Consider the following 27587-nt stretch of genomic DNA (forward strand, 5'->3'; position numbering starts at 1 on the left):
TGAGATTAAGTTCTAGGGATTTTAATCCGCTAGATTGATACACAAGAACAAGATAAGTATTTCTAGTTGATTGGATTTAACTTTACAATCTAGAAATTGATCTTGAAGTTGCAGATGAGATGAAATATCTTTCTGCTCCTTTTTCTTTTGTTCTTGAGTTTGTGTTCTGTTTTTTCGATTGTGAAATAATAGACTTCTGCTCCTTTTTATCAAACAGCCGAATGTAAACATGTACTGGCATGACAATCTCTTTGACCAGCAAGACTTTCGGTATGACAAAATTTACAACTAGCAAGACAATTAAAATGAGCTAGCAAGACTTTCGGTATGACTATTGATTGTCATACCGATTGTCATATTAGTTCAAATAAATTGTCTTGCTGAATTAATAACAGATTTTAATCTAAACAGAAATTCTAATAAGACAATTAAATGTATTGGCATGACTTTCGGTATGACTATCAATTGTCATACCGATTGTCATACTAGTTCAAATGAATTGTCTTGCTGAATTTAAGCAGATTTTAAACCAATTAAAATCTTGTAAATCCTTAATATTAATTCTAAATTAATTAATCAATTTAATTCAATTAATCAATAAATTAATCTTTGCAGATATAATTTATTTTCTTAATTAAATTATATGACTTAATTAATTAATAGAGAATTAATACTAACCCTGAGCAGCATCCATTCTTCTGACAATCTTCTGAAAGTCACTGAGACTTATGAATCAATTCCGCCACTTCAATGCTGACACTCGATGTACTGTCTGGTTCATGAGTGACTAACTTCCGTGACGTTTCTTCATGTCTTGACTTTGATATTCTGATTGAATCCTTGTAATAAATGATACCCTGACGAGATCTCTGTCACTTGATTAAATCCACGATCTTGATTTATATCACTGAGGCATGATCAAATTCTTGAACTTCTTCCAGTGAATCTTCAAGTCTGCAGATGAACAATGTTTCTTTATTCTTTGACAGATGTTACTTTGTGAGATCTCTCTGATGATAGATCCAGTATTTACTTATTACATTCTTATTTGAGTTGAGTTAAATACTCGAATAAACGAGTAGGCTATGACATATGCCTTTCAAAGTTGCTCTAGATGCTAAAAAGATCAAACAAAAGAAGGAGCAAGCTGCTATCTTGGCCAAGTTACAAGCTGTGAAACCCACACAACAAATTTCTGCACAACCATCTGCAATTGCTGAATCTCAAGATCAAGTAATGCAAAATGAACCTCCATAGACAAAAAAGCCAAGGTACAAGCAAATAATCAACAGAAAATTGGATTTCAGTGATGAGGAGATGGAAGGATACTTTCCCAAAGAGTCTACTTCTACAACAACTCAAACATCCATGCCCTCTGTGGCATATGAAGAATTCAAGATAGATCCATCCAAGAATTTCCATGGTGAACCTATCATTCCAAAGGATGAGCCAATAGACTGGGATAGTCTACCAATTCCTGAACTCAATCTACCTTACTTCATGAAGCCAAAGAAGACAAAGACCAGAGTAGCCAAGAAAGTGAAGCCCTCAACTCTCAGATGAATGTCCCTAACCAAAGTCAACAAGGGAGATAACATGTACATCTGTCACATCAAGGAATTCTCATATCTAAACCTCTATCTAGATGAACTGGAAGAAGTTAGAGGGATTGATGCTTACATGAATCTACCTGAAAGATTAGTATTCAAGTACAAGGGAGGAAACGAGATATAATGGACACTTCACAGGATCCTTCTAAAAAGCTAATTTGTGCTGATAAAGGTTTATTCATCATTCAAGAAGAACTTTGGATTCAATGTGACAACTAGAAGACTAGTTTAAAGAAGATTAAAGAACTGGGGAGTATTAGAGCCAAAGATGCACTCCTAAAGACTCAAACTATTCCTTATACTGGAAGTAGAGTGCATCTAAGGCCCTACTGGCTGATGGAATTCATGGATGATAAGGGAGTTGGAAGATTCTTCAGATTAGAAGACCAGTTGAGCATCTCTAGCAATGAGACTCTTTTGGAAATGCAAGGAATGTTAAATCTCTCAGAATTTGATGAACTGGAATTCCACAGACAGCTCCAAAATCAGATAGAAGAAAATAACAGAAAGTTTGGAAAAAGATCCAGATCATCAAGGAAATAGATCAATCTGCTCAGGCTAGAGGAGCATCTTGAAAAAGACTATGAGCAAATCTTTGTACACTTTGCCTTATAAATTTTTCAAGTAATTATAGCAGCACTGTTTACTTTTATCTGCTACTTCTTAAACTGTATTTTTAGAGTGTTTTGTTATCATCAAGTTTCTCTTAATTTATGGCTACAATTCTAGTAGACATAAATTGGGGGAGATTGTTGGGAATATGTTGTGAACTTGATGATTTCATTAACAAAACACCTTAGAAGATTCAACTTAGTGAATTATGTAGCACTCGACGGATAAGGAATATAGTCCCGACGGATGACTCAATATAGTCCCGACGAATGATTATTTGATATCCATCAAGTGAGTAGCTTATGTAACAATAAGTCATGTAGCACGTTTCTGCAAACACCTTTGAATAGATTCTGTAGTAGCTTATGAATAATGTAGACTGCTAGTAGATGTGCAGAATAGGTTGATTAAATGTAAATAGATGATGTCTTGTAATTCTGTACAAATGAAATAAAATCAAGTGTTAAATGGCTACCCGACGGATGATCAACAAGGCAACCCGACGGATGATCATGCACCCGACGGATGATCAATTCAAACATCTATTGACAGTGACAACATAGTCACATGCGTCGAGTGTTTGCAAAAGGAATGTGGCAGCCTATTCAACTGGGTTTTTGAGAACAAAGAAGCATTGCCATTTCCATGCTATTATGAAGATATTCAAAGATGCTGGAATAGAGTAATGAAGCAACATAGTATTAGACTTGATAGGTTTTGTTTTATTATCTTGTCTTATTACTGTGTAATCTTGGTGATATATAAACCAAGAGTAGCAAATAGAACAACAACAAGACTAAGCAAGTATTTTCTCAGAGAAACAATTGTAATCTAAATCCTTTATCATTTCTCTATAAGTTTAGTTGTTCTTATTTATAAGCAGTTGTGATCTATTCAAGCTTCACAGAGTTCTCTTGATATATATATATATGGTGGATACATTCAAATCCACCAGAAAGTTTTAAAGACTTGTGTTTTTATTACTTTGTGTTTTGATTCATATTTAACTTGTCATTCCGCACTTCTGCAAATCAAAAAACTGACATATATATTTTAAGTTTAGACATTTTATAATTCAGAAAATGTTTCAAGAATTACATTCAACTCCCCTTCTGTAATTCGTTGTTAGATTTTTTGGGAATAACAATTGGTATCAGAGCGAACTCTTGAAATACAAAGAGATTAAAGATCACAACAACTAACAAGATGAGCGGAAAAGATGTTGGAGTAAAAATTCCATTTCTGGACAAAGATAACTATCACCATTGGAAGGTGAAAATGCACATGCATCCCCTCTCTCAAGATGAAGCATATGTGGATTGTATTGAGAAAGGCCCTTATCTTCCTATGAGAGCTGCTATAGGAAATGAAGCATCCATCCCAAAGCCTAGAGCAGAATGGTTTGATCCAGATATTGAGCAAGTTCATAAGGATAAGAAGGCCATGAACATTTTGTTTAATGGTGTTAATGGTGACATGTTTGACAATATCATAAACTGCAAAACTGCTAAAGAGGTCTGGGATACTATTCAAGTTATATGTGATGGATGATATATAACCACTTAGAACGCTTCGTAAAGGCTCGAATTGGTATTTTGTACTCAAGTTATTTGTGTGTTTTGTAGTGTTTTGCATTTCAGGGTATATTTGGAAGAAGAATAGATTTTACATTGTTTTTATGTTAAAAGGGTGTTAGGATGGAGCCTCGGTCGATTGTGTGAAAGAAACCATCAATTGAAGTCAAAGAAAATAGAAAAAAATAGTTTTTCCAGCAGTTCAGGGTGGCCGCGCCAGTCTTGGGGGAGGTCGCGCTCATTTAACAGAAAGTCAGGGCAGCCGCGCAGGATCTCAGGGCGGCCGCACTAGGTCAATTTTTCAGAATCCTGATTCTAATAGAAGACTATTTTGCTGGACTCCTGACATATTGGGTTGGTGTAAAAAGACTCTTATAAAGACGTTTTCATATAGAAGGGCAAGGAGATAGCAGCAAGAAGACCTAACAACACAATACAACGAAGGAGAAGAAGATCTTGTTTTTACTTATGATTCTTTGCTTAAGTTGTAATCTTGGATGCTTGTTTTCTTTGTGTGTGAACCTAATACTCTTGTTAACGTACTTTGCTATTATTATTCAGTTTATAAAGACTTAGTTTATTGACCATGTTTTCATTGGAACCCATGGTGACGATGAGTTTGGTTATAAACTAATCGTTGTCGTGGGGTTCTAACAGATTTACTTCTGGATTTCTATAGTTAATTGTTTTGATAGCTAAGTGTATGGTGATTGTATGATATCCTATTATTGGTTGTGCTTATTCATCTTATGAGCGTCGCGAACTTATAAGATAGTTTGTTAATCTCTATTGAAGCGACAGTGAATATTGGGATTTAGAACTTGTCATGCTAGCATAGGTTCATGTATTTATTATGCACGATTCATAGGTAATTTTAACCATCTTACTTGCCCTATGTAATCATGATAGATGACTTGCGCATTAAACCTTTATGTTGTCAAATTCTATAGACATATCGGGTCTTAACATAATTGGTGTCTATTCAGCTTCTATCTTTTTTTGTGGATGTCTAGTAGTAGGGTATTCGTACAACGAAAGTTGGCGTTGACTAGTTTAGTGTTATCTGATTAGTTGTCATCACCATTGCATGCTAAGGTTAAGAAAAATGACTTTGAATTAAGTATTTAATGAAGTTAGAATCCCATGTTTGTCTCATATAATTAATCCAATCACTTTTCATCTCTTAGTTTTGCATGTTAGTTTAATCTTAGTTATAAACATCTCAACTTGTTATTGTCTTAGCATTTAGCGATAGCCATACCACTGTTGCATAGGTGCATAATCTTAAGTTAACCAAAAAGAGTCTTTGTGGGTACGTATCTGATTTATATCTTATACTACTTGCGAACGCGTAAACTTGAGTGTAATTTTAACGCGTGTTTTCGCCCTAAAATGTTTTTGGTACCGCTGCCAGGGACTCTGTGTTAATTTTTAATTTATGTGCTTGACATCAGTGGTCGTTAAAGTTCACTGACTCAGATATTTTATTTACTTGTTTACCCTATTGGTGTTTCAAGTACTCTAGAGATCGTGTATGCGAATACGTTCTCAGTCTCGTAAAGAAGCATTGGAAGTGTCGAAGTAGTTGAAGAAGTTTTTGCAGAAGTTCAGAAAGTTGAAGAAGAAACAATCGTTGCAATGGGAGATCAAGCAGCGAATCTGAAGGCTTTGATGAATTATTCTCAACCAAAGATCAATGACATTCAATCTAGTATTGTCAGACCAGCCATCGTGGCTAATACTTTTAAAATCAAAGCTAGCACGATTCAGATGGTGCCAAATTCAGTCCAGTTTGGGGGTTCTCTCCTAACATGCATATTAGAGATTTCATCGAGATCTGCGACACTTTCAAATTCAACAATTTTTCAGAAGATGCTATTAAGCTGAAACTTTTCCCATTCTCTATGAGGGATAAAGTTAAGTGTTGGTTGCATTCTCTACCAGTAGGTTCTATCACTACTTGGGAAGATCTTGCTCAGAAGTTTCTTACTAAATTCTTTTATATGGCAAAGACAGTTGCAATCAGGAACGCTCTTACTCAATTTGCGCAACAATCGGGAGAATCTTTATGTGAAGCTTGGGAGCATTATAAAGAGATGCTTAGGAAGCGTCCTCATCATGGGATGCCTGACTGGATGATTATCAACTGCTTTTATAATGGTTTGGGAGCACAATCAAGACCCATGCTCGATGCAGCATCAGGTGGAGCCTTATGGGCTAAGAGCTAGGATGAAGCTTATGAGTTGATTGAACTGATGGCTGCTAATGAATACCAGAACCCAACTCAGAGACTACCTCAATGAAAGGTAGCAGAAATTCTGGAGGTGGATTCAGCTACTGCTACAGCTGCTCAGCTTAAGGCTTTAACGATTAAGGTGGATTCTTTGGCTAATTATGGAGTTAATCAGATCACAAGTGTTTGTGAGCTTTGTGCGGGTGCGCATGAAACTGAGCAGTGTGGTATTTCTAGTGAATCAGCTCATCTTGTAAGTAACTTTCAGAGGTCGCAACAACCAGTTCCATCCACTTATCATCCCAATAACCGCAATCATCCTAACTTCAGCTAAAGCAATAATCCGAAAGTGGTGCAACAGCCTTATCAGCAGTATGTAGCAAATCAATTCAACCCTCCTGGTTTTCAATAAGCGCAATATGCACCAAGACAACAACTCCAACTTCAACAACTACCGCATGGAGGTACAAGTCAATCTAATGAAAAATCTGAATTAGAGGAGTTGAGGCTCATGTGCAAGAGCCAAGCAGTTTCTATCAAGACTCTGGAGAATTAAATTGGGCAGATTGCCAATGCTTTGTTGAATCGACAACCTAGTACACTCCGTAGTGACACAAAAGTTCCAGGCAAGAGGGAAGCTAAGGAGCAGATCAAGGCAATTATATTGAGGTTTGGGAATGTGCGAACCCCGAAAAATCTCAAGTTCCAGAATCTGAAGTTGTGACTGAAGAAGATGTGCAGAAGGAAGCAGAAGTGGAATCAAGGAAGAAAACTGTGGAAAACACTCCTCCTGAGGGTAATACAGGGGAGAAACAGGTCTATCCTCCACCTCCCTTTCTTAAGAGGCTGCAGAAGCAAAAGTTGGATAAGCAATTTGCTAAGTTTCTGGAGGTGTTCAAGAAACTTCACATCAACATACTTTTCGCAGAAGCTCTTGAACAGATGCCTAGCTATGCGATGTTTATGAAAGGTATTCTCTCTCGGAAAGTGAAGCTCAATGACTTAGAGACCGTTGCTCGTACGGAGGAATGCAGTGCTGTGCTGCTACAGAAGTTGCCTCCGAAGCTTAAAGATCCTGGAAGCTTCACTATTCCTTGCACCATTAGAAAATTGTCATTCGACAAGTGTTTATGTGATTTGGAAGCTAGCATCAATCTGATGCCTTTTTTTATCTTCAAGAAGTTGGGTTTACCTGATCCAAATCCTACATATATGTCCTTGCAGTTGGCCGATCGTTCTTTTACATATCCACGAGGCATTGTGGAGGATGTCTTGATCAAGGTGGACAAACTCATATTTTCTGCTGACTTTGTAATTCTTGATTTTGAGGAGGATAAAAAGATTCCCATAATCTTGGGAAGACCATTCTTGGCTACTGGCCGAACCTTGATTGATGTGCAAAAGGGTGAGCTCACTATGCGAGTACAGGATCAGGATGTGACCTTCAATCTTCTTAATTTCATGAAATTCCCTACTGATGAAGAGGAGTGCTTTAAAGTGGAATTGGTTGAATCTGTGGTTACTTCAGAGCTTGATCAAATGCTAAGGTCTGATACCTTAGAGAAAGCCTTGATGGGGGATTCAGATAGTGAAGATGATGAAGGTGATGAACAGTTGCAGTATTTGAATGCTTCTCCTTGGATGTGAAGGCTGGATATACCTTTTGAATCTCTTAGATTGTCAAAACTCAAAAATGTTGAGGGGTATCTCAAGCCATCTATTGATGAAGCTCCTACATTCGAGCTTAAACCTTTTCCTAAACACTTGAGGTATATATTTTTAGGTGATGCATCTACTTTGCATGTTATTATTACATCCGACCTTTTAGGTAATGATTAGGAAAAGCTCTTAAGAATTCTGAGAGAGTTCAAATCGGCAATTGGATGGACTATAGCAGATATCAAGGGAACCAACCCTTTGTATTGCATGCATAAAATTCTGCTAGAGGAAGGAAGTAAGCCGACTGTTGAGCAACAGAGAAGGCTAAATCCGATCATGAAGGAGGTTGTGAACAAGGAATTTCTCAAGTGGTTAGACGCAGGCATCATCTATCCTATTTTTGACAGTTCTTGGGTGAGCCCAGTTCAGTGTGTGCCAAAGAAAGGAGGCATCACAGTGGTTGCTAATGAAAAGAATGAGCTCATTCCTACTCGAACAGTCACAGGGTGGAGAGTCTGCATGGATTACAGGAAGCTGAACAAAGCCACGAGGATAGATCACTTTCCTCTTCCTTTTCTTGATCAGAAACTTGACAAGTTGGCTGGGCATGAGTATTACTGTCTTCTGGATGGCTATTCGGGCTATAATCAGATCTGCATTACTCCATAAGATCAAGAAAAGACTACCTTCACTTGTCCATTTTGTACTTTTGCCTTCAGAAGAGTTTCTTTTGGGTTATGTGGTGCACCTGCCATATTTAAGAGATACATTATGGCCATCTTCTCTGACATGATTGGTCAAAATATGGAGGTGTTCATGGAAGATTTTTCTATGTTCGGGGATTCTTTCGACGAGTGCTTGCAAAAATCTTGGAGCAGTTCTTAAAAGGTGTATTGAGACCAATCTGGTTCTTAACTAGGAGAAATGTTACTTTATGGTGCAACAGGGCATCATTCTGGGGCACAAGGTCTCTAGTAAAGGTCTCAAGGGGGACAAATCCAAGGTGGGGGTCATTGAAAACCTTCCTCCACCAATTTCTGTTAAGGGAATTCACAGTTTTCTTGGTCATGCGTGTTTCTATCGGCGGTTCATCAAGGATTTCTCTAAAACTTCTAAACCATTGTGCAATCTATTAGAGAAAGATGTCCCTTTTAAGTTTGATGAAGAGTACCGAGCTACTTTTAAGAGCTTAAAGAAGAGCTTGATCACGGCACCTCTCATAACTGCTCCTGATTGGAATGAGCCTTTTGAAGTGATGTCCGATGCAAGTGACTATGTAGTTGGAGCGGTTCTTGGGCAAAGGAAAAACACTATATGTCATGTGGTCTATTATGCTAGTAAGACCCTAAATGGTGCTCAACTAAACTGCACTACTACCGAGAAAGAGCTATTGGCCATTGTCTACGGTTTTGAGAAGTTCCGATCTTATTTGCTTGGGACGAAGGTGGCAGTCTTCACTGATCACGCTGTTATTCGCTATCTCGTCTCGAAGAAGGACTCGAAACCTGGATTAATTAGATGGGTTCTTTTACTACAAGATTTTAAACTGGAGATCAAGGATAGAAAAGGTACTGAGAATCAAGTCGTTGATCATCTCTCTCGTATAGAAGATCCAGGTACAATTTCACAGGATAAGACTTTGATAAATGAGTCTTTTACCGATGAGCAATTATTTGGGGTGCGAGAAGAAGAACTATGGCTCGCAGACATTGTGAACTACCTTGTGAGCAACATTATGCCCCCGGACTTAACTAATGCTCAAAGGAAGAAGTTTCTTCACGAGGTGAAGTGGTACATGTGGGATGAGTCATTATTTCGGAAAGGAGCTGACCAAATCATCAAGAGATGTATTCCGTACAGTGTGACAGAGGGTATCTTGAGAGACTATCATTTGATTGTTTATGGAGGCCACTATGGTGGAGAAAAGACAGCAGCTCGTATCATTTAAGCAGGATTCTTCTAGCCTACATTGTTTAAGGATGCGCATCCATTCGTTTTAAAGTGTGATCGCTGTCAGCGTGTTGGTAATATGTCAAAGAAGGATGAGATGCCTCTTAATGTGCTTCTCGAGGTTGAGGTCTTCAATGTTTGGGGAATTGACTTCATGGGGCCATTTGTCTCATCGTGCAATAATCAGTATATCTTGTTGGTGGTCGATTATGTCTCAAAATGGGTGGAAGTTAAAGCTTTGCCGACAAATGATATGAAGGTAGTGGTTAATTTTCTTCACAAGAAGATATTCACAAGATTCGGAATTCCAAGAGTCATAATCAGTGACGAGGGATCGCATTTCTATAATCGTAAGTTCACTGCTGTGATGCAGAGGTATAGTGTGAATCATCGCATTACTACAGCCTACCATCCTCAAACTAATGGTCAAACTGAGGTGTCTAATAGAGAGATCAAGTGTATTCTAGAGAAAGTTGTATGTCCATCAAGAAAGGATTGGTCTTTAAAGCTGGATGAAGCTGTTCGCTCTTATCGAACAGCATTCAAGACTCCGCTAGGCATGTCACCGTTTCAATTAGTTTATGGTAAAAGATATCATTTACCAGTGGATCTAGAGCACAGGGCATATTGGGCTTTGAAGAAACTCAACCTTGACATGGATGCAGCTGGTAAGAAAAGGATGCTTCAATTGAATGAACTTGATGAGTTTCGACTTCAAGCATATAAGAACAACAAAATGTACAAGGAGAAAATCAAGAGGTGGCACGATAGGAGTCTAGTGCTCAAATCATTTATATCGGGGCAACAAGTTCTTTTGTTCAACTCTCTTCTCCGTCTTTTTTCTGGAAATTTAAAGTCAAGATGGTCAGGGCCATTTGTTGTCAAAATTGTGTTTCCACATGGAGCGCTGGAGATTTTTGAGAATGATCAAAGCCAAGCATTCAAGGTGAATGGGCAGCGTTTGAAGCATTAGTATGGAGATACGGCAAACTGTGAGCTGGTTAGTGTCATTTTATTGTCAACTTGATCTCAGAATTCTACGTCAAGCTCGTGACATAAACCAAACGCTTCTTGGGAGGCGACCCATGTTTGTTGTACATTAGTAGGAAAGAAAAGAAGATAGAAGGAAGAAAAACCAGAAGAAAATACAAATAAAACAGGGCAATTTTTCCAGGAGCACGGTGCTCTCGTGCTGGGAAGCGGGGCGGCTGCGCTGAAACAACAGGAGGTGTGCGCGCCTACGCTGGGAAGCGGGGCGGCCGCGTTGGAATAATGGAAACAGAGCGCACCCGCGCTCTCAGGATGAACGGCCGCACTGGTGCCTAAAAAAAGAAAAAAAATAGAAAAATAGAAAAAGAGAGAAAAAAGAATGGGGATATACACAACAGTTATACAATCCCCTCGTACAGTGAAATATTTAAGTTTGGGGTTGATAGTTAAGGAATATTTGTGTGTGAGTCCATATAGATGCATATTCATGATAGTTTAGTTCATATAGTTTGCATATTTTTCATGTAGTTAGTTGTAATTTTTTTTGTTTTTCGTATTTGTTATCATGTTAGTATGTTGTAAATAGTTGCATTGGCATTATATCATGATCCCTTAGTTTTCTTTTCCGATTAATTTGTGATGTTGATTCGAGTGTAGTGATGTCATATAGAGGAATGTTAAGTCCTAGCAAATTGACTTGCATGCTAGAAACAAGAAAATTTTCACTAAGTCTTATAGGTTGCTTGAGTGCTAGATCATGATCATGACATGTTTGTTTGTCGAGGTTTAATCAGTTGTTTATGTCTAGGATTTATGCTATTCTCTTAGTGACGTAATAACATGGATTTTTAAAAATTGGAGAAAAATATTGGATATCAATGCTATTTGTGGCTAGGCGTCAAATGGCTAGTAGCCGGATAATATTTATATGAGTAGTCTAGGGTTGAGCAAGATGGAGCGAAATGTACTCATTCAGAAATTATCGAAAAAAAGAAAAAATATATAAAAAAAGTGAAAAAAGAGAAGAAAAAAAAATATGTGTTATGCATAATTGATTACGAGTGGGCTCTTTAATACTCGACTTATTAAGTTTTAGGGGACTTTGTGCCTATTGACCTAAGGCTTTTATAGTCCGGGATCTGCTAACCTAACGCTAGCTATATGGGTATTATTGCATAAGTCTTTTGTGGACCTCGCTCATTGCACGATCAAATAAGCATGTTTATGTTTTTTAGTGATATCTATAAAAGCATGAGTCTTTCTATAACTCTGATAAAAATAAAGTGTTGTCAATCATTTTGTGTTTATCGTTTATTCTATGTATAACCTTGTAATTGTCTTGATGAGAGGTGAGTTATGATTATTGATCTAGTTTTAGAAGTATATCTGTTAAGTAATTGCACTCACGCAAGTTTTTGGCTCGTGAGTTGATTTGTGGGATTTAATTGAACTTTGTGCAAATAATTGCATTCATTGAGATGTTGTTCATTGGTTGGTTTAGTTATTCTGAGGAAATCATTGCATTCATGTTAGTTGTATTCATGCATTTTTATTTCTTGTTTTTTAGTCTGTTTATTCTTGAGGACAAGCATATATTCAAGTTTGGGTGTGTGATAAGTGGAATTTATATCCACTTAGAACGCTTCGTAAAGGCTCAAATTGGTGTTTTGTACTCAAGTTATTTATAGGCTGATCCTTACTTGCTGGTTCTCTTGCTGGCTGATTTCGGCACTCCCTCGAATAGTGCCCTTTCTGGTTGCATTTAAAACATACCACATTCAACTTATTACAAACTCCACCATGCTTCTTTCCACATACTTGATAATCTGGAAAAGTTAGTCTCAACTGATTTGGCTGATTTGTATTAACTGGACGGTTGCTCTGGCCTCCGTCTCCTGCATTCTGTTTTCTGAAATTAAAATTTCTCCCTGGCTGAAACTTGCCCTTCTTAAAATTTGGAAACTTCCCTGGTTGTGACTGACCCTCACTTCCCTCAACCTTCCTTTTCTTGCTTTCTTTTTCCTTCTGGAACATCTCACTCTTTGTCTCTGCGATCATAGCCTTTTGTACTACTCCTGTATAGGTATCCAATTCAAAAATGGCTACCTTCCCTCTGATCCAGGGTTTCAAACCTTGCTGGAATCTTTTAGCCTTCTTTCTGTCAGTATCCACATACGACGGTACATACCTTGACAATTCCTCAAATTTACCCTCATAATCTGTTACCGACATGTTCCCTTGCTTTAATTCTAAAAACTTCAGCTCCATTTGATCCTGAACAAACTGAGGAAAATACTTTTCTAAAAACAATTCCTTAAACCTTTCCCAAGTAATAAAATCCGTACCTTCCAATGTCTTCACCATCTCCCACCAATAGGTGGCTTCATTCTTCAGATAGTAACTTGCAAACTCAACCTTCTGTTCCTCCTTTACTTTCACTAAGGCAAATGCCTTCTCTATTTCCTTTAACCAAACATTTGCTTCAATAGGCTCTAAGGAACCCTTGAATTCTAGTCGGTTTACTGCCTGAAAAGTTTTGAAAGTTACTTGGGGGTTGGTCTGCCTTTGTTGTTGTTGTGCTAGGTGAACTGTTTGTTGGGCCAAGATTTGAAGAATCTGGGCTATTGCTGGGTCTATGGGTCCTGGCTTCACATTTGGGTTTATATCATCTTGGTTGTTATTGTTGTTGGTTCCTTCATTCTGGGTGTTGGTGCGGGTATTTCTTCTGGGAGGCATTTTCTGTAAAGAATCAAACAACTTATTCAGCTTTTGAATCAAATCTTTGTATAAAAGAATTTTTTTGTAAAATAGAGGTATCTCTTTTTAAAAACAGTTGTAACTAAGTAAATTGCATGCTTCTTTATAGAATATAAACAGTCATGGAAAACAGGGTACATGGTATCACAGGGGTATAACTGGTGCAATAGATAAGGTAAGGTAAAACATGTGCAATAAAATAAATGACAGTGCTGGAAAGGAAAAATGTACTGATATATATAGATCAAAAGTTTTAGGTAGTACAAGCGTAAAGACGCTTCGGAAGTAAAAGCAAAAGGGTACAACAACCTACTCACTAGTCATCATAGCTAGTCTATAAAGACAACTCAAAATTCTACTGATACACACTACACACTACTGTACATACTACATAACCATAACAACACTGCTCAGCATCTCCATCTCTAAATCTCTAGCTCATGGAAAATCTGGACCTCCAATCTCCTCAAGCTCCTCTAGAACCCACTTAGCCCACTCCACTAAGAAATCAGGAGTGATGTCCTCATGTGTAGCCTCAGCAATCCTCACAGCAGCTGCTCTACGAAACGCCTGGAGCCTCTCCCTAAGTCGCCTCTCACCACTCCCCATCTCTCTGGTACGCATGATATGCAATAACTCCTGGATCTGACCCTGTAGGAATCGCTGCTCCATAAGGCAAGCCTCAAACTGATGATATGGGACAGGATAGGAAGAGAACTGGAAAGGTACTCTTATGACTGAATGACTAGAAAAGCCTGAATCAGCAGGTGGGGGTCCTCTTACAGGTGGCCTCATGCCTGGAGGTGGAATAGCCTGTAATGGTACGGGCTGCAACACAGGTGGAGGTAGAATAGCCAATACTGGTGGAATGACAGGAAGTGGATCCGATGATGGTGCTCCAACTGAAGGCTCTGAGTGATCATCTGATACGGGAATAAAAGAGTCGGCCATCGCTGCTATCTGAAATCATATCGCAATATCAGAATCTCAACTCATAACGCGAATTACACTAATACCTGATATACCGAAGCACTCAACCTCTCGACGTTCTATCTTTCTATTCCTTACTTCTAATCCTAACCCTCTACCCATTCCTGTCAACCTAGGCTTGTGTCAGTGACTTATAACCTGTAGCTCTGATACCAAACCTGTGGCGCCCTCCAAACCCGGGTCAGAAGTTTGGGGTCCACACACACACCTTATTTATAACCTGCTTATAACAATAATAAAGATAATAATAATACGCAGTGACCCTACTTACCAACTACCACGGATCGCAACAGGCTCAGTATGCACACAAGCCACACATCTACTTTTATTACATACCGTTCAAATCCCAATCATTCAAACTCAAACTGAGTATTAAACTTTATTACAAACTTTTACAGACTTAAATTATTCCAAAAGAAGCCTACTAGCTCAGCTTTCTCAACCTGAACCCCTAGCTCTCGCGCTGGACTGGAGATCCTCGTTACCAACTGGTTCCTTTTTAGCTGGAAAGAATATAAACAACATTGCACAATTGAGCTAACTAGCTCAGCAAGTCACAATGACAAAACTGAGAATAATGATCATCAATAGAACATGATTATGATATCAAGTGAACAATGGATTATGATTTAGAATTGGATATTATACTTTTAATTTAAAAACCAAGGTTAGGCTGTTGATCAGTCACGCACTAACCCCGAGCAAGGCACACAGCATTGATCTAACTACTGGATCCAAGGCACACATTGGCCTAACTTGACCATTATATGGTCTGACCACGAATCTGGTCCACAATTTTATAAAAACAATCCAATTCTAACATAATAACTGAATAAACAATAATAAACAATAACCAGAATTATTAACAACAATGAGTGTTTAACAATGAAAGGGTTTCAATCCTTGTAAGGATCAATAAAGTAATTTCAAAGCTTGGATTCTGGGTAATGAAAGAATTGGATAACAAAGGAATCAATGTTTTAGGGTTTCAAGGATTTGGTCTTTCAAAGCATAAGATATCATGGATTGAGTATATAAGTAATTCAGCTCAGCGTTTGGTATTCAGTTTGTATGTATTTGTGGAGTAGTATCGTAGATTCGTGGTTCGTGTTTGGGTATACAACAATCAATGGTCTAGAAAGAATCAGGTTACGGCTCAAGATCAATAACAGGAATCAGGATTTAGGTTTCTGTGCTTCAAAGCACTTGTAATATCACAGGATTATCAAGTACCACAATATCTTGAGAAAGTTCAGAACACTTGCCTGGTACTAGCTTACTATTCTGCTCTCGCTTCCAATCATAATCGTCTTATTCCTCAATTACCTGTTTTCCTTTCCTATGCATTTCCTCTTCTGCTCACATATCATTAACATCTATCAATAATCGACTCATAGAGTTCTATTCAACACATACTTCTATCTACCCTTCGTTTTACCCAAATCCGATTAACGGATTGAAAGTTATGTAATAATCAAGTAAACACCGAATATATAGACTGATAGTTAATTAACAAGTCACATATAACACATAATACATCACGTACTCAATGATATATTATTTATAAAGAAGTCTCGGGTCATAAATAGGCTTTCGGGTATTTAAAATGATTTTTAAAACATTTTTCAGAATTAAAACGGGTCGTTAGATCAATTTCGGGTTAATAAACAGGGTTCGGTTGGCCAATTCTGGCTCCGAAATAATTTTATACTAATTATCGAGCCTTGGAAATAATTTAGAATAATATTTTAAAGATCGAAATTATTTTTTGGAATTTTTAAATCATTTTTAAGTAATTATATCTAATTAAATAATTAATTAAAATCAATTAATAATTAATTAAATCAATTAATCAATTAATTTCCAAATTAATTGACCAATTAATCAATTAAAAATTAACTGAAATTAATTAACTAATTAATTCAGATTTATTTCTGAATTAAAAATAATTTTCGGAATTAAAATACTAATTTTTAGAATTTTCAGAAATTAAAAACGAATTTTTATAATAAAAATAAATAGGAAATATGATTTTTAAACATTTTTAAAACAGGAATCCAATTTTTGCAAAGTCTGGAAACCTGGGGGACCAAACTTCATCGTTTTTAAAAGTACAGGGACCAAACTGCAATTTTGCAGTTCCAGTCGCCGGAAAAGTCGGGGGTGGCCGGAGAATTCACCTCCGACAACCTTCCACGACCATCACCTCCAGAATTAAACTACACAACACCAGGAACCTATATCTGCAATCAAAATTCATCAATAACCCCAGACTTGGCCGGAATTTGATCAAGAAACTCGCCGGTTTCCGGCGGGTTCGACGTAAACTTCAAAACACAACTTACTTCTCTACAGACCTCGTTGATTCATTAAACTTGTACGACTAGATTACAAATTTTACAGAGAATACAATACACTATACCACAACATCAATCTATTTCAGAATAAGAAACCCCCAAATTTCAATTAAGAACATTCATACGGGTTATAAACCCTAATTTTAAAATTCGAAAATCCAACTCAAATTTGAACATGTTATTGAACTCCAAATCAAACGTATAATATAGCAAAATCATCAGGAAAACAAGCTCTACAACATGCAGTCATCAAATCATACAAACAATCATCCGAACAAAAATTCATATTTTTAATAAATTTAATTCGAAAATAAATAAATTTCCAGAAAATAAACCTTTGATTCTGCAGTGAAACAAAGCTCAGAATCTGATAGAACACTTCAAATCCTTCATTTTGGTTACTCAAGCTTTGAAAACAGAGATCGGTAACGCCTTCGTTTTGTTGTTTGATTCTTAGAACAGTTTTTTTGTAATTAAGGTTTTTCTCTGAAAATTATAGAATTAACTATCTGCAAATGATTTTGATACGAAATAAGATACGGAAAAAGGCTATTTATAATTACGGAAAATTAGTATCCCGTTGGATCATTCCGGATATAAAACGGTACCTTTATTTATAAAAACTGATCCAAACGGTATCGGTTTTCGGGATAATTATCCAAATCAGTACAATTTGTACTGCGGTCTTGGTCTCAGCGCCTGGTTACACGTACTACGAAGTGATAATTGGGATAGTTTAATAAAAAGCTTCCGCTTATCGAAAATACGGGTTTTATTGATTTACCGAAACGAATATTGTATCGAAAATGTTCGTCGGGACCCGCGCAGAAGAAACCGTACGCCGGATCGAAAAAGTCGAAACATGAAATATGCTCGGAATATTACAATTAGGTTAGGAAGGAGTTCTCGGAAGAGTTTCGGGTTCCAAAAACGTAACAACGGATGACGTCGATTGGTTCCCGTTTTTATAAAATAGATTTTAAATACTCGGAAAAAGATTTTATAAATTTCATATGATCCTTATAAATCAATAAATCAACATAAAAATAATTAGGAAGATATGACAATTATCTATATTTTATTTTGGACATATAAAAATTAAAATACTCAATTAATAATATTTTTGAATATCCAAATACAGATAACACTTAACAATTAATTCACAGAATAGATATTGAACACATACAATAATTTTTTAATAGAAAAATAATTGCACGATATATCCCAGATATTACATCTGTAGTACGACTGATCATCATATGCAGTGGCTCCAGTGAATGTCCTATTCTTCCAATTGGAATTGTGATGCAATACCGTAATCCAAGCCTAGGTGCTGGGTTTACCATTAAGGTATTCGCAGGATAATAAATCCACTAAAAAATTATTTTCAAAAGAATGTGTGTATCACCAAGGAAAACTATTTTGAATAAAACATATTTACTATATATGGCATTATACTTGAGTTTATCATACAATCATTTCATACTATACATTATTATGCTGGGCATTATAGCTCACACTTGTTTTTTTAAATTGACACAACACAGTAGTAAATCAAGATGCCTATCATGAAACTCACAGCCAGGAAACAGGTAGGAAACGGCCAGTTGTTCCGTAGGATATTTGGTGTTGTACCTCATGTAGACTGAATAAGCTGGATTGGTTTTCAGTTGTTTTTAGTCCGACTTATTTACAAGTATGACTTATGTAAGATAATGAATAAGCTACAAATATTTGGCCGGAGGACTAACCTTACTTAAAGGTTATTTCCCCGGTAAGACTTAACTACTTTTGGGTTGTAAGAACTATCACTTTGTGGATTGATTTACTCTAGTAATGAATGGTTCGTTTTCAAGACAATAACATATAAGTGTGTGTGTGTGTGTGATAAATGTGGGGTTCTAAAAGTGTGAGTATTTATATATTGTGATACGAGATAATTGTTATATAGTATTCAAGATGGCGTGGCCTCCTAGATCCTTAACCCCGGATTTTGGGGCGCCACAGTTCTCTTGGACATATTTTCTCAAATCCAAGGATGAAGCTAGTGAAAATATCATCAATCACATAAGGTAAGTTGATGAGTGGATTTTATATCTACTTGGAATGCTTCATTATAGGCTTAAGTTGGTGTTTTGGACTCAAGTTTTTGGTATTTTTGATGTGTTTTGTGTTATTAGATTTCAGGCATCAGTTAAAGGAAGAAAGAAGCTTTTAAAAGTATTATGCTGAAAAAAGATCATAATTAGAAGCCTAGGCTATTCTTAAGTTGTATAGAATCTTGTTAGCTTCGCGTGGGCAGTTGAATCGCCTAATTCTGACGAGCAGAACTCAAGATATGGCCAAAAGAAGAATTGTAAGAATTTTTCCAGAATGTCAACGTGGCCGCGCCAGAACCAGCGCAATAAGAACGAGACCTAGAGAGCACGAGATGGCTATGGAGAAGAAGGAGACCTGGGAGAGCAATAAGAAGATCTAGAGAGTACGAGATGGCTACGGAGAAGAAGATTTTTGTTTTCTTTGATTTAGGCGATACTTGGACGCTTGTTTTCGATTTGTCTTTGAACCCTAGTACTCTTATATTATTTATTATCATGCTTTCATTGGAAGCCATGGTGATGATGAGTTCTATTATGAACTAATCATGATCGTGGGGTTCTAGCGGATTTATTTATGGATTTCTTTAGTTAAATTATTTCAATACCTTAGTGTGCGGTGATTGTATAATAACCTAATATTGGTTATGCTTATTCGTCTTATGTGTGTAGCTAACATATAAGATAGCGTGTTAATCTCTATTGAAGCGACAGTGAATATAGAGGTTTAGAACTTGCCATGCTAGCATAGGTTCATGTGTTAATGTTATGCATGATTTGTAGGTAATTTTAACCATCTTACTTGCCCTATGTAATCACGATAGATAACTTGCGCATTAAAATGTTATGTTTTCAATTCTTATAGACATATTTTCAATTCTTATAGACATATTGTTAGTCCCTTAACAATTCAACAAGAATTACAGAAGGGGGGGGGTTGAATGGAATTATTGAAACTTTTTCTTAAATAAAATTGTTCTAACTTAAATATATATATCTGTGTGAATTGATTTACAGAGTACGAAATAATAACTTCAAAAGAATCAAAACACAAGTAATTAAAAACACAGGTCCTTAAAAACTTTCTGGTGGATTTGAATGTATCCACCAGAGATATATAATATATATCGAGAGAACTCTGTATAGCAAAAAGCTCACAGCTGCTTACAAATGTTGAACAACTAAGAATGCAGAGAAATGCTAAAAATACAGCTTACAAATGTTTCTCTCCTTGTATCTCAGTTAGTTATTCTATTTGCTGCTTCTTGGTTTATATATCACCAAGATTACAAAGTAATAAGACAAGATAATAAAACAAAAACTATCAAGTCTAATACTATGCTACTTCATTACTCTATTCCAGCATATTTGAATATCTTCATAATAGCTTGGAAATGGCAATGCTTCTTTGTTCTCGAAAACCCAGTTGAATAGGCTACCACAATCCATTTGCATACACTCGACGCATGTGACTATGTTGTCACTGTCAATGAATGTTTGAATTAATTATCCATTGATTACATGATCATCCGTTGATGGCTTTGTTGATCATCCATCGACAGCTTTGTTGATCATTCGTCGACAGCTATATAGATCATCCGTCGATAGCTATATTGATCATTCGTTGGTAGCTATTTGGCACTTGACTTCATTTCATTTAAGCAGAATTACAAGACATCATTTATGTATAATTAATAAACCTATTCTGTATATCTAGTTAAAGTCAATCATGACTTATATGCTACTACAGAATCTATACAAAGGTGTATGCAGAAATGTGCTACAGACTTATTGTTATATAAGCTACTCACTCGATGGATAACAAATCATCATCCGTCGGGACTATATTGAGTCATCCGTCGGGACTATAATCATTATCCGTCGAGTGCTACATTTTTCACTAACTAAAATCTACCAAGGTATTTTATTAAAGAAATCATCAAGTTCACAACATATACACAACAATCTCCCCCAATTTATGTCTACTGGAATTGTAGCCATAAACTAAGAGAAACTTGATGATAACAAAACACCCTAAAAATACAACTTTGAAAGTAGATTGATAAAACTGTAAAGTGCTTTAATTAACAAAATGTACAAAGTTTAGCTCACAGTCATTTTTAAGGTGCTCCTCTAGCCTGAGCAGATTTATCTAGTTCCTTGAAGGTCTAGATCTATTTCCAAGCTTTCTATTGTTTTCTTCTATCTGATTTTGGAGCTGTCTGTGGAATTCCAGTTTTTCAGATTCTAATAGATTTAGCTTTTCTTGCATCTCCAAGAGAGTCTCATTGCTAAAGATGCTCAATTGGTCTTCTAATCTGAAAAATCTTCTCACTCCCTTGTTATCCATGAACTCCATCAGCCAGTAGGGCCTTAGATGCACTCTTCTCCCTGTATAAGGGATAATTAGAGTCTTTAGGAGTGCATCTTTAGCTCTAAAACTCCTTAGTTCTTCAATCTTCTTTAGAACCAATCTTCTTGCAGTTACATTGAACCCAAAGTTCTTCTTGAAAGATGAATAAACCTTAATCAGTACAGCTTGGCTTTCTTGAAGGATCCTGTGAAGTGGTCATTGAATCTCCTTTCCTCCCTTGTATTTAAAAACTAACCTTTCAGGTAGGTTTCTGTATGCATCAATCCCTCTCACTTCTTCTAGTTCATTTAGATAGAGATTTAGATCAGAGAATTCCTTGATGTCACACAAGTACATGTAATCTCCCTTATTGACTTTAGATTGAGTTTTGACTAGAAATTTGGATTTGAGAGGTGATAGCTTCACTTTCTTAACTGCTCTTGACTTTGTTCTCTTTGGCTTGCTAAGGATTGGCAAATTGAAGTCAGGAATTTGTAGACTCTCCCAGTCTATTGGTTCATCCTTAGGCACAATAGGTTCACCATGAATGTTCATGTAAGGATCCACCACCTTGATGTCTTCAAATACCGCAATGGGTTTTAATGCTTGAGTTGTAGTTGAAGTGGATTCCTTAGAAAACTGGTCCTCCAATTCCTTATCAACAAAATCCAGTTTCCTTTTGGTTCTTTTGGCCAATCCCTTGTATCTTGGAGATTTCTTCTGTTCAGATTGAACTTGCTTCTGTAGATCTTGAGATTCAGTGATTTCAGATGGCTGAGAAGGAATCTGTTGTGTTGGTTTCACAGCTTGTAGCTTGGCCAAGATAGCAGCTTGCTCTTTCTTTTGCTTAGCCTTTTTGGCATCTAGAATAGCTTGCTTCTTTTCCTGCTTCAATCTTGCCTTTTCTTCTCTCTTTGCTTGAGCAAATTGAGGATGTCCAGCCACCACAAAAATTTCTTTCCCATTCCTGAAAACTTTAGCAATTCTTCTTTTTAAAGCTGAACCAACTGGATCCTTGTAAAAGGCAATTGACCTTGGCAGAAGATTCTTCTCATCAGGCTTAGGTGCCTCATATACTGTATCCAAAGGGTTCTTTAATGATGATTTTGGATAGTTCACCCTTGGATTCAGAATAATTTTAGCCTTTGGAGATTTGATGCAGGATGGATGTCCTCTTTCCAGATAGTTCATGCTCATTTCATTCACAGAGATCTGTTTGACTTCAGAGTGATGAATGGCTGACTTTACTGGCTCCTCTACTAGCCCAAACTTCCTTTGTATGACCTCATCAATTTTCTCCCAGTTGATTGGCTTCAACTGCTCCTTTTCAGCTGCTCTTATGTTGGCTGCTGCTGCATTGATCAGATCTATACTATTTGTTACTGGTGACTTGGGGAAAGTAATTGTGGGCACAATTACTTTACTGATTTGAATTTGAATCTTCTCCCCCTCACTTGGTCCTTTCTCCCCCTTTTTGTTATCATCAAATTGAGTAGAGGAGGAGGTTTGATGTAATAACCCCCAAAATTTTGAACTTTTTGTAACCCTTATGAATAGTGTTTTTGCTGAATGAGAAAACTTTTCATGCCACACTCTGTAGGGGTTCTGTTTTTGATATTCTGAGATTTTATTAGTACTCTATATGGTATATAAGTGTATTTAAAGATCGTCAGAATCCAATTCCGAACACTTTGATTTTTCCCGGAAATCCACTAGATACGGAAGGAATTGAGTATAAGGTAACAGGATAAAAAGGATTTAAATTAAAGGATTATAAGAGAGGATCATAAAAGGAATATAATGTATTGAGAAAGGTTAAGGAAACCCAAGTAATAAGATCCCGGGTATGATCCCTCAAACGAGAAACGAGAACGAAAGTTAAGCGAACCGTATAACAGATCAGCGGTCATTAGGCAAACAATTAGGGAGTTAATCAAGGAGGTTAGGGATGATGAGGTCATCCAACCAATAAGAAGGGGGCAAGTAAGGGAAGATGACATCATAAGCATGACATAAGGGGAAGGAGATGTGGTTGGTTTATAACCACACAAAGACAAGGTTAATAAGGTAATTAACCAAAACTAATCAAAAGAAAATCAACCAACCAAAACAAAACAAAGCAAACACAAAAATCATTTTATTTCTCTCCACCAAGAAGCTTGCTCTCGGCTTTTTCCATTTTCAAAGAGAAGAATTTTCAAAATTCAAGTTCCAAGCTTCCTAAATTGGTAAGATAATTCTCTAGTACTCCTTATGCATAGTTATGGCTATCTTATGAGTTTAAGCCTCCAATTCATTCTTAATCTTCTCCAAGAAATCAATGAAGAAGACAATGAATAGTGATTTCAAGGTTTTTAACTTGATTTTTCTTGTTTTTCCTTTAAGATCCAAGCATCTCTAAGACATCTCGAGGCTTCTTAAGGCTTCCTAGCTACTCACATCACTTCAAGGAAGGTATATCATCTCCAAACCCTAGCTTTACTTTGTATATTAGGATGATTTTGATAGTTATGGTAAAGAGTAGCTTGAAGCTTGTTTGTTTAGAGTTTGGGTTGGAATGGTGGTGAATTGAATGTTGAAATCTTATGGTTTGGTTAAAGGATTTAAGTATAGTTTAAAGTCAAGTTTAAGAATAAGTATAATTGTTAATATTGAGTTGATTGGGGCTGTTTTAGTGTGATATGGATGGAATTTTGTTGTATGAATGGATTGGGGTTGTTTGGTGATTGAATTGGAATGGTATAAAATTGGGAAATCGCATAAACATAGCCGGCTCGCCCTAATCTCCTGTCGAACTGGGAAACTAACAATTTGCTTGTGTAGGTGGGGATTTTCAGGATTAGCTTTTTTTTTTGAGAAAAGAGTGAGGCATGTTTAGATAGTTCATGTTACGAGCTTCGTTTTGATATGTGGTTCGTTTGATTCCGATGTACGGTTTAGGAGAAACGGCCGTTTTAAGTAACGATGTTTCGCGAACAAAACATTACCCCTCGCCTTACTTTGAAACATAGGTTAAAGACCTAAAAAGGGTTAATTAGTGTATGAAACAATTATGTTAAGTGTGTTAGGCAGTTGGTAAGACACACGCGAAGGAATCGCCTTAAAACTCGTAATGGTTAAATTATTAAAAATGGTGGAGCCGAGGGTACTCGAGTGACTTAAGAGAATCAGTAAGCGCAAAGCGAGCGTTAGAGTCTAATTTGGTTAAAGTATAGATTTACAAGTGACTTTGGTTTAGTTCCAACTCACATGTTGTTTATAGGTTACCAGACTCGTCCCAAGCCATTAATAACCCTCAGTCGCTCAGGCAAGTTTTCTACCCGTATAACTGTTGTTGTGATGTATATGTGTATATGCATGATCTTGCGATAAATGCATATTTGTTATTAGCAAATTCTTGCGATATATTGTAGTATGTGATATGGTATATATGCATTCCTGTTTCATATTTTTGATTTATATATCTGTTGGTTCAAATGCTTATAGTAGCATAAAACATATGCTAGAGATAAGCGATATTTGAGTTTACCTTTAGTATAGGGAATCAAAAGGTGAACTTTTTCTAAAAACCGGGAGGCGAGGCTCCCGAGTATATTAATATATATATATATATATATGAATAGTTTTCAAAACTATTAATCGAATAAGGTTTATTCGATAACTTTAACGTTATTTTATTTAATGAATATTATTTGAATATTCATTCGAGGACTTATGACTCTGTTTATTCTATTTAATGATTATTATTTGAATATTCATTTGAGGATGTATGACTCCGTTTTTTTATTTAATGAATATTATTTGAAATATTCATTCGTGGTATTATGACTCCGCTTATATTTAATAATATTCTTTATTTTATTAAAGAATAATGTTTCGATAATCAAACTTATTTTCGATTATTCAAATAAAGATAGTACTTTCGTATAAGTATATCTTTGGTTATTTAATATCCATTTCAAGTATAAGTTTTACAACATCTACTTCAATTATTTTTATAAAGATTATTCTTTATAGGAATATTATTTAAATAATAATATTCAGATATTTTTTTTATATATTGGGACTGATTTATTTTATTAAATTAGCATCACTCCGAACATTCTTAAAATGTTTTGCGAGTTTTCAAAATGATTTTTAAAAGTTAGAGCGGATCCCAAAACTCATTTTTATATTTACGATCCTCCTTTCGAAGGGGATTTAAATACTCGCTCAAAACCTGAGGGATCCGGCTCTGTGGAGTGTTTTATATTCGCAACAAGGTTGTTGTCTTGATAAAAGAATTTTGATTACTTACCCAACACTCGGGAAGTAAAATTCTTGGAACAAGTTAATCCATTAACAGGCATCGCCTGGGAAATATCGGTGAGTTTTCCTTTCCAACTAGATACGACTTCTTGGTGGAGCCGTATCAACAAGTTTCTACTTGGGGAAAGGGGGGACGAGCTTTACGTTTCAGAGTCATGGATTTCATCTGAACTAGGAGTGGCGTAAGTGGTCGAGTGGCGCCGGCCCAGCCTTATGATATTGGCCCAAATGGCCTGGAAGTTCCGCTAAGATGGTCCATTCCTTAGGAGTCCAGTGTTCGGTTGACAAGTAAATCCAACAGGTTCTCCTCTACATGTAGAAAATGGTGGGGTTGTACTACTGTGACTGATCATCGTAAGTGGTCTTCCTAGCGCGACAAACTCCCGTAATGAGTTCATCATCCAGTTGGATAATTATGCAACACTACCCGTAGCATTTCGATCGAAAGGCTACGAATAGGTGGTTGCCGAAGCATTGACAGGGTCAAACAGTTTTATTGGTGTTTCCATTGAACGAAGTATCTCGTAACTTCATTTCTTTTAAAAATATTTCAAAGATTCAATATATTCAAGTTTTAATTTATGGTCTCATCTATGGGATGACCTCTTGAATCTTATTATACTTTGAACAGTAGTAGTTCAAGTAGATTTCTAAAAATGGTATAAGTATAGTGAAATAATTGGTAACTTCATCTTCTTTTAAACTTATATCCAGTAAGTAATTACCTTACACATGATAAAGGATTCTAGTAAGTATCCATTCAGATACTTGTATTATTGTTAACACTATATATTATCTTGTGAGCTGTAATGCTCACTCTTGCTTCATTTCTTCATCACACAACAACAGTTAGGAAAGATGGCCAGGCTCAAGCAGACCCAGCGCAAGAGCTTGGGAAGCGCCCCGCGCCTTTCCGTTGAGATCGTAGCTGCTATAGCTGCAGAGGTAGATCTATCCGTAGATCAGACATTCTACTTTTGGGAACCAAATATTGTATAATTATAACTTGTGGCAGATAATGGCAATTAACTGTAAATTTATCAAGTAATCATTTTGGGTTGTAATAACTTTTAAACTGTGGATTCAAAGACTTGTACTTATTTCAATTTCATCTCTGAGACTATGACGTGTGGTGGTGTGTGTTAGTGTGGGGTCACAGCATGAAGTTGTTTATTATTAATTAAGTTAAGTGATAATTGTGGAAAGAAAGACCGTGACGACCCGGATCCCTGACCCCGGATATGGGGGTGTTACAGAAATGGTATCAGAGCTAAGCGTTATAAACCTCAGAGATGATGCGACGATATAATAACAAACTCACAAAGATAATAAGAACTCTTGCCAAGTTCATGGTCGGACTACTTAAAGTAGCGCTGACAGTTAAAACCCTTACGGGAACCCTTATAAGTATCATGATAGTAACTTAGCTCGTTTAATATGTAGGCGCATGAGATAGAGGACCCTGAGATGTTCGAGCGTGAGCATGATGAGGCACTGATAGATGTCGAGGATCAGGAGGAGCCTGAGATGGAGGAGGATGAGGAGGACCCCTCAGAGGAGTCAGAGACAGAGGTCATTACTATTTCAGATGAGGAGGACCCGGATGAGGTCCCAGTAGCTGAGGAGAGTGTCGGACCTATGGTAGTGTACACTGGTACCCCTTTACCCACACTCCCGGTGGTCAGAGCTCCTACCCCTCCACCACTATCCTGGAGCCCATATGATGATAGCTCAGAGACCCATACTCCCGAGCCTAGGCAGACCGAGGAGGCACTCCAGCGGCTCCGGATTCACCACCTATCGACCCTGCCCATAGGCAGTCTTTATTAGCCCACGGCTATGTTCAGGATGTACTGAGGACCCGAGTGGCCGTTGCTGAGGCCCAGCTAGATGAGGTCAGGAGAGAGTTGGATGCGGAGAGGACGGGTAGGCGTACCCGAGCTTATGAGACTAGGGCTGCTATACCCCGATCCTTGAGGAGGGAGCTGACGGGGATAGAGCTCACGTCCCGAGCGAGACTCAGATCGCTCCAGGGGGACAGGCATGGTAGGATCTCCAGGCGGCAGGCCGACTATATCTTCCGTCGTGCGATGGAAAG

The 27587-nt window shown here is 37.0% G+C and overlaps 1 non-coding gene across 1 annotated transcript; it reads right to left on the reverse strand.

Annotated features, from left to right (window-relative positions):
• Window positions 1–5814: 5814 nt before the first annotated feature.
• Window positions 5815–5921, reverse strand: LOC141687747 (small nucleolar RNA R71). Its single transcript, XR_012561231.1, has one exon. It is a non-coding gene; the product is annotated as a small nucleolar RNA R71 (small nucleolar RNA).
• Between the last annotated feature and the right edge of the window lie 21666 nt (window positions 5922–27587).

This window comes from Apium graveolens, chromosome 9, assembly GCF_009905375.1.
Source record: "Apium graveolens cultivar Ventura chromosome 9, ASM990537v1, whole genome shotgun sequence".
Taxonomy (NCBI): Eukaryota; Viridiplantae; Streptophyta; class Magnoliopsida; order Apiales; family Apiaceae; genus Apium; species Apium graveolens.